Source organism: Rattus norvegicus, chromosome 1 (assembly GCF_036323735.1).
Source record: "Rattus norvegicus strain BN/NHsdMcwi chromosome 1, GRCr8, whole genome shotgun sequence".
Classification (NCBI taxonomy): domain Eukaryota; kingdom Metazoa; phylum Chordata; class Mammalia; order Rodentia; family Muridae; genus Rattus; species Rattus norvegicus.
This window is the reverse complement of record NC_086019.1, coordinates 76039290-76053218: the sequence shown is the minus strand read 5'-3', so window position 1 is coordinate 76053218 and position 13929 is coordinate 76039290. Positions and strand designations below refer to the sequence as shown.

General features: G+C 42.6%; 1 long non-coding RNA gene across 1 annotated transcript; it reads right to left on the bottom strand.

The window, feature by feature from the left end:
- Positions 1–4232: 4232 nt before the first annotated feature.
- Positions 4233–9534, bottom strand: LOC134482881 (uncharacterized). The gene is made up of 3 exons (XR_010059553.1): positions 9487–9534; positions 7362–7463; positions 4233–4879 (listed from the first exon to the last, which is right to left on the bottom strand). It is a non-coding gene; the product is annotated as an uncharacterized LOC134482881 (long non-coding RNA).
- Between the last annotated feature and the right edge of the window lie 4395 nt (positions 9535–13929).

Below are 13929 nucleotides of genomic sequence, written 5' to 3'. Positions count from 1 at the left end.
AACTGTGGTTCTTTTTGGTATATGAATTATTTTTAGGCATTAGGGTTCCTACACCTTCCTTGGCTCATTTAACATTGAGGGCATTTATGTGCCATAGTGGGAGTCATAAAACAGCTTCTCTTTTGAGACAGTCTCTCTCACTGATCTGGAACTGGTCAGGTAGGCTAGGCTGGCTAGCCAGCAAGACCCAGCCATACTTTTGTCCCCACCTCTTCAGCTCTTGGATTACAAGCATAAATCTTCACTCTCTGCTTTTTAACTGGGTTCTGGGGATATGAACTCATGTCTTTTTTTCTCATTTGATTCAGTCTAGAACCTAAACCCAAATAGGATGGGCATTCTCACATTCAGAGTAGGTCTTCCCACCTCAACTAAACCTCTTTATAAATACCCACAAGGACATATCCAGAGGTAGGTCTTTTAGGAGGTTCCAAATCTAGTCAAGTTGATAATGAAAATTAACCATTAGGAGACACACATTTCAACCAGAGCACCTTACTAGAGAGAGGCCATTTTTCTCTCTGTAGTTTCCTTCACCCTGACTACAGCAACACTTTCTCTCTCCCCTTGAACAGTCTAAGCAGGCTCCAACTTCAGGACAAGAGCACTTTGGCATAGCACTTTCCTCCAAATTGAAACATTCCATCCCATAGGGAAGCTCATTAACACCCAGGAAGTTCTCAAGCTCCTTAAGTAAACAACTCACAAGTCTCAGGAAGTTCCTAAACTTGCAGGATGCTGCAGCTCCACCACCTTCAACTCCCCCAAGATTTTATAAACAGTAAGAGTTGTTGAGGAGAGGAGATTCATCAACTTGTTCAGCTGTCCATACATCGTGCAGCTCTCTGAAATGCAAATCATGCTGAGCTTTCTCAATGCTGTGACCCCTTTAATACAGCTCCACATGTTGTGGTAACTCTCACCCATAGAATTATTTTCATTGCTGTTTCATAAGTGTAATTTTGTGATTGTTATGAATCGTAATATAAGCATCTGTGTTTTCAGATGGTCTTAGGGGACCCACATGGAAGGGTTGCTCAACTCCCAAAAGAGTTGTGATCCCCAGGTTGAGAATTGCTGGCCTAGAGGATTTCTGAAGAGTTGCTAGTCTTCAGTCTAGAGTGAGATCTCAAGAGTTGTTGGTGAAGGAATGCCACAACTCTATGGAGAATGAGGGCAAGAAGGCAAAAAAGCAACATTTCCTTCTTTCATGTCCTTTATATTTGGATGGACACCAGAAGGAGCCATGCAGAATTAGGATGAGTTCCCATTTCAAATAATCCAACCAAGAAAGTCCTTCACAGGAATGCTTAGCAGTCTGCATTTTAGTGGATTTCAGATGCAGTTAAGTTCAAAACCAAGATTAGCCATCACAGGTGGTATCCTGATTTGGCCTGCTGATGGATTCTTCTCTGAGGTGAGCAGACATTTGCTTATGTTTATCCAGGAATAGTGTCAAACAACATGTACTTCTGTGCCATGCCCGTTCCCATCATTCAAACCTCTGTTGTCACCCTAGAAAGATCTCTGACTATCCGAATCAACCCTCTTTCACTTCACTCTTATCTTACCCTTCCTTATTTTTTACATGTATTTAGCTGTGGGGTGTGGTCACGTGTCATGATGTATATGTGTGAAGGTCTGAAGACAACTTATATGAATGGGGCTTGAGGATAGAACTCAGGTAGCTAGGCTTGGCAATCTGCAACTTTACCCACTAAACTCTAGTTGGTTCGTTGGTTTACATGAACTAAGACTCGTCACCCCTACACCACTTTCTGTGTTCTTTTACAACCTACCTCTCTTGTTACAAGATAAGGTCTAAAGGGACAAAGTCTTCTATTGCTACTTTTAGACAATCCCCCTCTTTCTAACATAATGCCTGGTATGTGGCAGGCATTCAATGAACCCTCTGTGCAACAAATAATGAATGAGATGAGATTCCTTCTTGAATGAACTTTGCATCTGTCCCATGCTCTCAGAGCTGGGGTTCTGCCTGTTTGCAATTGTTTCTGTAATTCCGGTTCCTTTACATCAGTGGTTCTCAAACAGGGGGTTGAACAACCCTTTCACAAGGGTTGCCTAAGACCTCCAGAACAGATACTTACAATTTATAGCAGTAGCAAAATTACAGTTATGAAGTAGCAACAGAAATAATTTTATGGTTGGGGATGGTCACAACATGAGGAACTAACTGTATTAAAGGGCTGCAGCATTAGGAAGGTTGAGAACCACTGCCTTATATGGAGTCTTGGAAATGGGAGGGGCCCAGTCAATTTTCCTCATTTGTGTTCATGTATTAATGGGAAATAAATGTGCTTGTGACAGTGAAGTTCAGGGGGGAGATTCGTGGTTTCTGATAGCTAAACAGGGTCTCAAAACAGAGCTGAGGATTCAGTGGGTAAAAAGCTTGACTCCAAGCCTGATGATCTGAGTTCAATCCCCAGATTCCTCATGGTGAAAGGCAAGAACTGACCTCCACAGATTGTCTTCTGACCCCCCCCCAACACACACACACACACACACACACACACACACACACACACACATCATAGAACACACTCACAAGCACACACTAATGTTGTAAATAATGTAAGAAAAAATACTTTCCTAAAAGCCAATATTTGTTTTATTTTGCAATGATCCTATCCAACAGTCTTTCTTTTTTCTTTCCCAAATATTATTACTGTGCATGTGTATTCACAAGAGAGACTGCCGAGCCCATCCCCCAGCCAGGACACTTGGCCCTGAGTTGCTCAAGAGCCCTCATCTTCAGTCATTGCAGGGACTTGTTGCCGTGGAAACTGCAGCCAGCGTTTCCATGGAGAAAGAGCTGCAGAGTCTGGAATTTTCCAGGTTCTAAAGGTGAATGTATATTCGCTTGAAAACAACTCTGCATGTTTTCCCTGAGGCTGGCCTTCATGGTAGCCACTGGCCACTCAAGGCTACCGGCCACTTGAATGCTGGCTGTTCTGAACAGAAGTGTCTCCACCACAGCACACACACTAAAGGTTGAGTCTTGAAATGGTTCTCATAATTTTCATATTGATCAAGTCTGTGTACGGTTTCTGTTTTTTAATTCTCTGTCTTTTTGTATTAAAATTTTTTTAAATAAACACAGTTAACTGATTTTGTGTATGCAGAAGGATTTTTGTCTGCCATAATGCCTGGGTGGAGGTCAGAGGACAAAGTTACAGGAGCTGGTTCTCTCCTACCTGGTGGGCCCTGGGGATTGAACCCATGTCAAAAGGTTTGACAGCAAGTACCTTTACCCACTGAACCATTTCTTCGACCCCTGTTGTTTTTAATTGCAAGGACTAACGGCATGATTTTTGTTGTTGAAGTGTTCTTCCTATTGGATTGCACTAGTCTAGAATGTGTGTAAGTGAATGATTTTTGGTGCTATAATTTTGGGGGCTTGTTGGATATTTGTTTGCTTACTGTCTTTTATTTTTGGATAAGGTCTCCTGTACCCCAGTCTGGCCTAAAATTTAATACAGCATCTATGATAATTTTGAACTTTTGAGCTTCCTGTCCACACTTTCTGATTATTATTACATGATTACACGTGTGCCCCCACCACACCTGATGATACTGGGTATTTAACTGGGTCTTTGTGAATGCTGGGCAAGGACTCTTATCAACCTACTTATATCCCCAGCTCTCTTTCAGTTTCTTTTTAAAGGGTTAACCAAGCTGGGTGTTTATAATCCCAGTCCCTGATAGGGAGAGACAAGGGAGTCCAAGCTCATCCTTGATACAGAGCAATCTTCCAGGGCAGCTTAGAGTAATGAGACCCTGAACTGCTCCCTCCTCCCCCAAAAACTAACAACAGTAATAATAATAATAATAATAATAATAATAATAATAATAATAATAGACTTAATTAAATGAGTTTACAGATAAAAAATTTCAGTAGTGGATTAGGTGAAGTCTACAAAATACTTTCTATTTTTTGTCTGAGTGAACTTATTTTATATAAATATATATAAAGCCCAAATTAAAGAATAAGTATTGAGTTAATGAGAGACAGAGAGCAAAACAAAGCACCATCAAGCTAGGCCCTAAGAAGAGCCAGCAGAGATCGACTGGGAAGCTCCACTGAGGCAGTGAGCTGGAATTCCTGGAAGGGAACAGGGATAGAGATGACATCATTAAGTCAGGTATTCGCAAGCATCCATCAGAAACTGACTGGGGAAGCAGAGGCTGTCATTTCCTGGTTGTTCTCTCTCTCTCTCTCTCTCTCTCTCTCTCTCTCTCTCTCTCTCTCTCTCTCTCTCTCTCTCTCTCTCTCTCTCTCTCTCTCTCTCCATCACTGAGCTTCCCATGTCTGAACCTCTGGTTTTTAATCTTTTCCATTGTAGCCACTGCTACATCATAAGGTTAACCAATAGTCACTCTTCTGCTGGGAATGGTTCACCTTCTAGCAGTCTGCAAGGGCACAGTGTTTTTAATTTTTGCCTATTTTGTTCTCTTTCCTCCCTTTCACAGAGGTGGGGCCAGCGCAGCCTCAGACAAGGGGCCTTGGAAGACATTTTGAGCCAAACATGCCTGAGTCTGAAACGGGAGGGGCCGACCCCAATCTCAGAGCCAGCTTCACAGCGAGCTCAAACAACACATGGCATTTATCAATATAGCATACATTACAGAGACAAATGACATTCTTCAATGCTGACATCCGATCCCCTTTCTGTGTTCACTTTTCAAAAGAGCCACCTTCCCTTGGCTTTAAAATGCTGTGTCACACTGCAGCATGCGGCAGGCACTCCGCTTGCGCATGCGTTCTATGTATCGGCTTCTGATTTTCCACCTCGTTCACAGTCTTACAATGTCTTCCTGCAGATACGCAAGCCTTCCTGAGTTACTTGTTAACCTTGTGCTGGAAAACAGAATGGTCAATCAAAAGCATGTGAAAGCCTAGATGCTCATTGCTAAAATGCTTCCCAGATAGATTATGCCTATCCCCTACTCAGCCAAGCACGGTCCAAAGAAAGGGGTCTGACTTCCCTTCACCTTTGCCAACTCTGTCAATTGTGTTTTCCCCTGATAAGACAATGATAATTTGTTACTGGGGGTGTTTTGTTTTGTGTAAAAGCCTGGCCTTGGGAAGTCTGGACAAGTAGATTCTGCCCCTACGCTGGCTAGCTTTGATTGTCAACTTGACATAAACTAAAAGCCTGGGAAGAACATCTCAATAAGGGACTGTCAATATCGAGTTGGCTTGTATTTGTGGAGGGCTGCTTAATTAAGTCAATTAACGTGGGAAGATCCAGCCACTATGAGCGACACATTCCCTAGGCAGGGAACTGTATTCCAGCAAAGAAGAGCTTGAGCAGTCCACACACAAGGGAGCATGCATGTGTTCACTGCTCTCTGTCCTGGACTGTGGATGAGCTGTGAACAACTGCCTCAAGTTCTTACCATCTTGGCTTGCTCATCATGGTGGATTGTGCTTCCAACTGTGAGATGGAATAAATCCTTTCTTAAGGTGCTTTTATCAGAATAGTTTAGCATAGTGACAGGAAAAGAAACCAAGACAACTCACAGAACACTTTCCTTTCCTCTTTATTCTCACCTCCCTCCCTTCCCCATCCGACTACTATTGTACTTTCTGTGGCTACCGGTTTAACAAGGCCAAGTCCTGCCTATAAGTGAAAGCATGCAGAATGTGTCTTTTTGTGTGCTGGACTGGACTGGCTGCTTTCTCTTTGCAGCAATGTCTCCAGGGCTCACCTGCCCTGCACTGTGTCAGAGCTCCCTTTTGTTCCAATGTGTGAATTGACCACATTTCATTTGTTTCCGTCATCCTGGTTTCCCTTTCTGTGGCTATGCTAAAACACTCTGACTAAAGCAAGTAGAAGAGGAAGGGTTTGTGAAGCTCACAATTCCAGATTAGACTTCCTCACTTTGGGGAAGTCGAGGTAGGAAATGAAAGCAGCTAGTCACATCACACCCACAGTCAAGGGCAGGAAGCATTGAAACAATGCATAATTCTAGTACTTAGTCCTATGTCTCCTTTCCATTCTTCCCAGGACCTGGCTCACAAAATGGGGCTGCCCGAATTCAGAGTGAGTCTTCCACCTCAATTCAAATGAGAAAATCCCTCACTCACCAGCATATCCACAGACCAGCCTGATCTAGAGAGTCTCGCACTGAGACTCTTTCACTGCGCTGTTCTACATTGTGTCAAGTTGATATGCAAAGTAACCACCTCACCATTCACCCATACATACTCGGTTTGCTTCTACCTTTAGCTTTCACTTGTTGAACTGAATGTAGATTGTATGGACTGGAGAGATGGCTCAGGCTTAACCCACTACAGTGTAAGCTTGACAACCTGATCTCAAGCTCCAGAACCAAGTGAATGTGGAATGAGAGAACCAACTCCGTAAAAGTTTTCCTCTGACCTTCACATGTGGTCTACACATGGGTGAATGAACACATACACACAATTTATAAATAAAAAGTTTATAAAAGGACAAGTAGGTTAGAAAATCTGCTCCTATTTCTCAAACGTCATACATTTTCTCTTTCACCAATTCCCTTTCAGATTCCTGGAGGACTTAATTTTAGTTTAACATTTTAATATTTTAATTGGGTTTTTTTGAGAATTTCTTGCATACCTACTAAGTATTTTGATTATATTCACTTTTCTCTCTCCCCTCTAACTCCTCCCAGATCTATTCCTACATCCCAATGTCTTTATTACTGTTGTCTTTCAAGACAGGGTTTCCCTGTGGTTGTCCTAAAACTCACTTTGTAGACCAGGCTGGCATCAAATTCTTGTCATTATTTTTTAGCCCACTGATTCCAGTTTGTGTTGCCCATATACTCAGAGGTATAAGGCTATCTACAAGAATGTAGTTAGGAAGAACTCACCATGATGTTTTTAGCTTTTGGATCCACTTATGTTCTTTGGGAAAGGGATGGAATTCTTTAGACTACCCAATATGACAATTTCACCCAGGAGGCTATTCATTCAAACGTTTCAGGGTCCCAACCTTTTCAGTTTTATGTAATCACAGTGAATACCCTTTATGTTCGTTAATTTGTGGATTGCTTTGAATAAGGCATTTCCCTCCTCATGGACACACACATATTCTCCTCCAGTATTATCCGCTGCTAGACTCAAAAGAGAGCTTAAACAAAAAAAGCACTCACGGTTCCTCCTCTCAGAAACCCTAGTCTTCATTAAGACCCCCGATTCCATTTAAGGAAGGGGTTGGGCCAGGTCTGAATTGTGACTGGGCTGATCAGGAATGAGCAAGTTTCTAATTGGAAACTTGTGCTCTTTAAAAAGGAGTCTTTGAACTTTGTTTCCTGGCCCCCATCAACAGATCGTACTTAGTTCATGGACTCACCGTGGTTCATTTAGCTTGGCGCTCGGCAATAAACCAAGCAATACATACATCTCTCCCCCTGCAGGAAGCGGTTGGGTTTCTTGGAAGTATCTCAATTGGCCTCTGTTGGGAAGACAAGTATTTCCAAACCATAAAAGCAGTCAGGACTACTAGCTATATCCTTCCAAGTCTGTCTTCCTTAGCTTTTCAATTTGTTTTCGCTTTGGGGGCTAGGGGTGAGTGGGTAGGGGTGAAATACTGGCTGCCTCATTCTCTGGTGTTCTCATCCCAAAGTGAATGCTATTGTTTGCTTGCTCACACATTTCAGATTCCTACACACAATCCCTGTCAGACTCGGGGCAATGCCTCACAATCTCAGATGACATCCCAAGCTGAAACCATAGCTAGGGAGATGAGAAGAATTACAGCTTTATTTCTTCGTATTTTCTGTCTGTCTTGTATATCTATGTACATATATTCGAAGCAATCGTTTGCATTTCCTACAGGCAGTGTGTGCAAGACTCAAGATATTGTATGGTTAAATCCCAAAGGAAGGCCCCAAAGACACCTCCTCTCTACCCAGAAAACAGCCCACCCCTCATTCTCCATACTGGTATAGCAAAAAGTACCCCCTCAAAAAACCAAAAATCAAAAAACAAAGAATTGTTAGCATCATTTAAGCAAAGAAGTCAGCTGTAATTACCTCCGGGACCTGTTGTTCCTTAGGAGTAGGAATCATTTATATTCATGAGCATATGCATATGTAAATGAGTATTGGAGTGGAGTGAGGAGTGTGTGTGTGTGTGTGTGTGTGTGTGTGTGTGTGTGTGTGTAGGGAGGGGGAAGCATACCAATAACCATTAGTTCTTTAAAATTCACAGTCTGGACAGGATGCTTCTCTGTGCAGGAAGTAACAAGGCAGAGATTCAGAACTGGTCGCAACTCTGAGAATGAGGGACTATTGGGAGCTCGGTCCTAAATGAGGCATCTATTTCCCCCCTTCAAAACCTAAGTGATATTGTAGAGGAGAAGCTGGAAAGATTCTAAAAGCCAGAGAATAAGGAGTGCCATGAAAAGCTATTGTGTGAACAAAGTATGGCTGTCGCCATGATGAAAACATAGTGGCTGTGACCATCTCACGACCCAAAAACTGGCTGGCAAGGAAGATGGGGGCTAAGAGGGGATAATGAGGGTGAATGGAACCACAACACATTACCTAAGTGTGAAACTCTCAGAAGTAAATAAAGAACAAAAACATCATTCTGTCAGAAATGCAGAGTCTTTGGCTGAACACCGTAGAACACACCTTTCATTCTAGCATTTGAAAGGCAGAGGCAGATGGATTTCTGTGAGTTCAAGGCCAGCCAGGTCAACATAGAAAGTTCCAGGCCAGAGAGAGAGAGAGAGAGGGAGAGAGAGAGAGAGAGAGAGAGAGAGAGACTGAGAGACTGAGAGACTGAGACAGAAACACAGAGACAGACAGACAGACAGAGACAGAGAGGCATAGATAGAGACAGACAGACAGTCAGTGAGACAGAGAGTCAAAGAGGAGGGGGTGGATGGATAGATAGATAGACAGACAGACAGAATATTCTGATTCTTGGGTTCCAAAAGGGCTTTTCATTAGAAACTCTTAGAGCAGTGACTCTCAACATGTGGGTCATGACACCACAGGGGTCCCATTTCAGATATCTGCATACCAGATATTTATATTAAATTCACAACAGTAGCAAAATTACAGTTATGAAGTAACAGAGAAAATAATTTTATGGGTGGGGGGTCACCACAACATGAGGAACTGTATTAAAGTGTCCGCATGAGGAAGATTGAGAATCACTGGATTAGAGGCTATCCTGTACTCACTGTATGTCCACAGTACTGTGTTACCTAATTTCTTCTCCTAGCTCAGCCTGAGGAACATCATACCCTCCCCTCATAACTGTCCCTGGGTGTGTGTGTTGATTTCCCCTGACAAGAAACTGACAACAGGATGCAGGACCTATTCTAGATGAGACTGAGTTCAAAACAGGGAGCCTTAGACAAACTCAGGTTGAGGGGGGCAGTAGACTTGAGCCTACCATGAAACCCTCCCCATATCTGCATCAAAACATCTCAGCATTAGGAACTCTCTGTCCTCTTCCTTTACCTGATGTGGGTAATGGATGCAAGCTCAGGCTGTTGTCATGGAAACCTCAGCTCAGGAGAGATGGGAGGGGGTGAGGAAAGAGCTTCTGAGCATGGAATTTTCCAGGCTCTGAAAAATAAATAAATAAATGCATGCAGTTCAGAAAACAGCCCAGCTCGGCATATACCCCGCCTCCAATTTTAATAAAATGTTCCTGTTGTAAAAAAGATTGTTGTGGAGTCTAGGGAAAACACTGATCATTTTGTTTTCTGTATGATTTCATTTTTTTCCTATGGATCTCAAGAGAAATAACTGACAGCTGTGAATGAGAAGGGAAAGGGGAATCTTCTAGAAGGTGGGAAGGGAAAGGAAGCTGAGTGGCCATGTAGGTTGTGGCTATGGGCAGCAGTAACAGTAGAGGTGCTGAGGGTTGCGGGGCCATAGTGGTTGCCTTAGTGTCACTTCTGTTCCTGAAAAGACACTCTGACAAAAGCAACATAGACTTGACTCCCAATTCCAGGTTACAATTCATCCCGTGAGGAGGCAAAGGCATCAGGACTCTGAAGTAGCTCCTCATATCACATCCACAGGCAAGAACAGAGAGGCCTGAAGGCACGCATGCTGGTGTTCAGCTAGCTTTCTCTACTTTTATATGGTCTAGGACCCCAAACCAGAGAATGATACTAACCTGGCTTAAGTCCTCTCACGTTAACATAAGCAAGAGACTCCTCACAAACAACACCCCACTGGCCAACCAGATCTAGACAACCCCTCTGGAGACTGGAAACTCTCTACCCAGATGATCCTAGGTTGTGTCAAGTTGACATTTTGAACAAACCATGACAGCAGTGTGTATCTGTATCCACAATATGACATCATTCCTTCCTCTGAAGTCCAGTGGGAACTACTGGGAGCACGTGTCACCATCTCGGGTCACAGGCCGTGTGGCTTGTCAACAGTGGAAACGGATTTCTCACAGGCTGCAAGGCCAAGCTGAAGGTGCCAGAACTCTCAGCCTCTGGTGATGGATATCATGTTCTCCTGGTGTCCATAGATGGTGGATAGGGCAAGGCAGCTCTCTGGAAACTTTTCCTTCAACAAACATTTTTTGTTGATTTTAAAATTGTTTTCTTAAATTCATGTATCTGTCTGCACATATCTGTGTGTACATGTACATATGTGTGAAGGTCAGGGAAAGACTTGAGGGAGTCAGTTGTCTCTTTCCACCGTGTAGGTTCTGGGAGTCAAACATGGGTCATCAGGTTTGGGCATCAAGCATCTTTAACCACTGAGCCATCTCTCCAACCTTACTCATTTTTCAATTGGCAAATTATATGATACATATATTTGAGGTGTAACATGATTTTTGAAGTAGATATAGGTTAAATGAGATGACTGAATTAAGCTAGTTATGTATTGCCTCATTTATTTATCGTGTGTGTGTGTGTGTGTGTGTGTGTGTGTGTGTGTAGAACACTTGAAATCTACCCTGCTTTTTAGCGTATCTCTGTATGAGTGCATACACCACAGTACATATGTTCAGGATGTAGAACAAGCTTCCTGCTAATTCTGGCTCTATCTCACATCTGACTCTAGGATTACAAGCATACATCACCATGCCTGACTTTTAAAAAAAAAAAAAGTTGGGTTCTATGGCTTGAACTCTGGTCCTTATGCTCACACAGCAAGCACTTTTCCAACTGATACATCTTCCCATCATTAATAGATATGCATTAATTGTATATACTTGTGAGAATATGTGTGCCATTACAATGCTTACATATGATCAGGCAATCAATCAATATGTCTGTTGCTGAGGATTGGGTCCCTTTTGTAGAGACAGTTATCCCTTTCTTTTCTTAAACTTGTGTGCTTTTCTGTGTGTGCATGTGAACATATGTGTACAGCACCCTCGGAGGCATGAAGGCTGCAGCAAATTCCTGCAGACACTCAAAATGAATGCTGGGAATTGAACTAGAGTCCTCTGTAAGAGCAGTGAGCACTCTTAACCACTGAACCATCCCTCCAGCCTCCCCATCTCACTCCTTGTGTTATGGAAAGTGGTTGACTTCCATACTAGTTTATCTGCTGTCAACCTTACCTGAGTTGACCACTGAAGTCTTAATTTATATGGAAGTTTCCCCAATAATAAAAATCTTCAATTTCCATGAAGTCAAGTCTATGTATTTCTGTTTTGTATTTGCCAGCTTTCCTGCCAGGTGTAATAAAACCCTTCTTTAGTCCCTAGCTTCAATTTTCCTCCTGGGTTGCTCTGTAGTAGAATTTTTGCATACCATGTGCTCGGTTTGGATATGTGCTTTTGATGCATGTGGAACATGTGGAGAGGTCGAAAGACAGCTTTGTAGAATTTCTTGGGACCTTCCTTCCACCTCAGTCAGCAAGAGCTCTCAATCAGTAGCCAGACTTATCAAGTGTAAAGATGTAATGTGCGACATTAACGGTGTTATGGTAATTGCACGTTGATGTGGTGGTGTATTTAAAACCTTGTTTTAAATGAAATCACTATTAAAACTAATCCCATCTGTTTCTCTTAATACCAAATTAAAATAGCAGTTAACAAAAGCTCACAAAAACTAGACATGTCTAGCAGAAAATTCATAACAAGGCTGAGATATGGATAACTCAATGGGTGCTTAATTAGTATCCATGAAATCCAGGGTTTGATCCCCACCCCTGAGTAAACTGTGTGTGATGGTGCATACCTATAATCCCAGCACTTGGGACTTGGCGGCAGATTGATCAGCAATTCAAGTTCATATACAGGTACGCAGCAGGTTTGAGGCCAGGCTGAGTTACATGTGACCTTTGTCTCGAAAGAAAAACAAAAAAAGACATTAAAAATAGCATACATAGGCTCGAATTATAGTCCTACCAGACACGGTTACTCTTGGATTCTTCAAGAAGACATCTGGTAGTGCGGGGAAGACTTGAGCCTAACCTAAATAAATAGAAAAGGAATTTTGGTGGTCGAAGACTCTGACAGGAGACTCTCAGTCTTTCAGAAATAGTTTCAATGTCAACATCTGGTCCAGGTGCCAGATAAAACTTTGCTTCAACAACCCACCTCGGAATTTTTTTCCCTGATTAATGAGCTAAGTCGTGGACTGAAATCCAAGCAATATATACATGCCGCCACCCAGCTCAGGAAGAGACTGGCTTTCTCGGAAAGAGAACAACCCAGCCAGTGTTCTGGGTGCCTCTCCTTTCAGGCCATAAAAACATATTTTTAAAATTTTCTATTTATTATTAGTATTAGGGTGTGTGTGTGTGTGTGTGTGTGTGTGTGTGTGTGTGTGTGTGTGCAAATGGTATGTGTAGAGGTCAGAAGACTTCTTTTGGAAGTTGGTTCTCTCTTTCCACCTTGTTGAGTCTCTCTCAGAGAACTCTGTGCTTCTTTAACCCCCAAAATACACGCACACAAACACACACACACACACATACAAAAACACACACATGCAAACACACATACACAAACACACACACACAAACACAGTCACACAAACACACACACAAACACACACACACACACACATACACACACTGACTCCACCTATAGAACTCAGTACAAAACTTAGTCACATGAGCATACGCAGAGAAGCCAGAAGATAGGCCATGCCAAAATAGTTTTAGAAATGACAGTCTAGCCTCGTCCAAGCTTTAGAAAAGTACCCCTTGCTAAGAGGGAAGCAAAGGGACGTGCAGAATGGCGCCATGGAGTCTCTCTTTTTGTTTCTGCCACTGTGTTGACTCCTGGCTCTCTACCTCCTATTTCTTTCTAAGAGTGCTGGAATTACAGATGTGTGTTACCGCATTCAGCTTTATTACATGGATTCTGCATTTTGAACTCAGGTCATCAGGCTTGTGCAACAAGCACTTTTACCACAGCGAGCCATCTTGTCAGCCCCCCAAACCATAAAATTATTAAGCACTGGGAACTCAACTCTTAGCTACTGAGCCATCTCTTCTGCTGCAGCCTTCAGTTTTTGAGACAGGATTTCACTATATAGTGCAGGCTGGCTTTGAATGTAAAAGATCCTACTGGTCTACCTCCAGGCTGCCTCCTGGTCTACTGTATTTAAAGGAGGAGACAATGCCGTGCCCAGCTACAATCTATCTTACATTTTAAAGATTTTAATTTATTTATGTTTATCCATGTATCCATGTTTGTACATGTGTTCATGTGGATGCCTGCAGAGCCTGGAAGAGGGTTTTGGATCCTTTGGAGCCACAGTTACAGGCATTTTGTGAGTTGCCTGACATAGACTCTGGGAACCAAATTCCAGTTCTCATGATTGAAAAGCATGTGCTCTTTAATCCCGGAACCACCTCTCCAGTCTCCTGTTTATCTTTTTCACTACACCCTCCTGTCTTCATGTCTTTTCTAGTTACTTGTTAAGTTGTAAGATAATCTGGGCATGGTGGCAGTCACCTTTAATCTCAGCA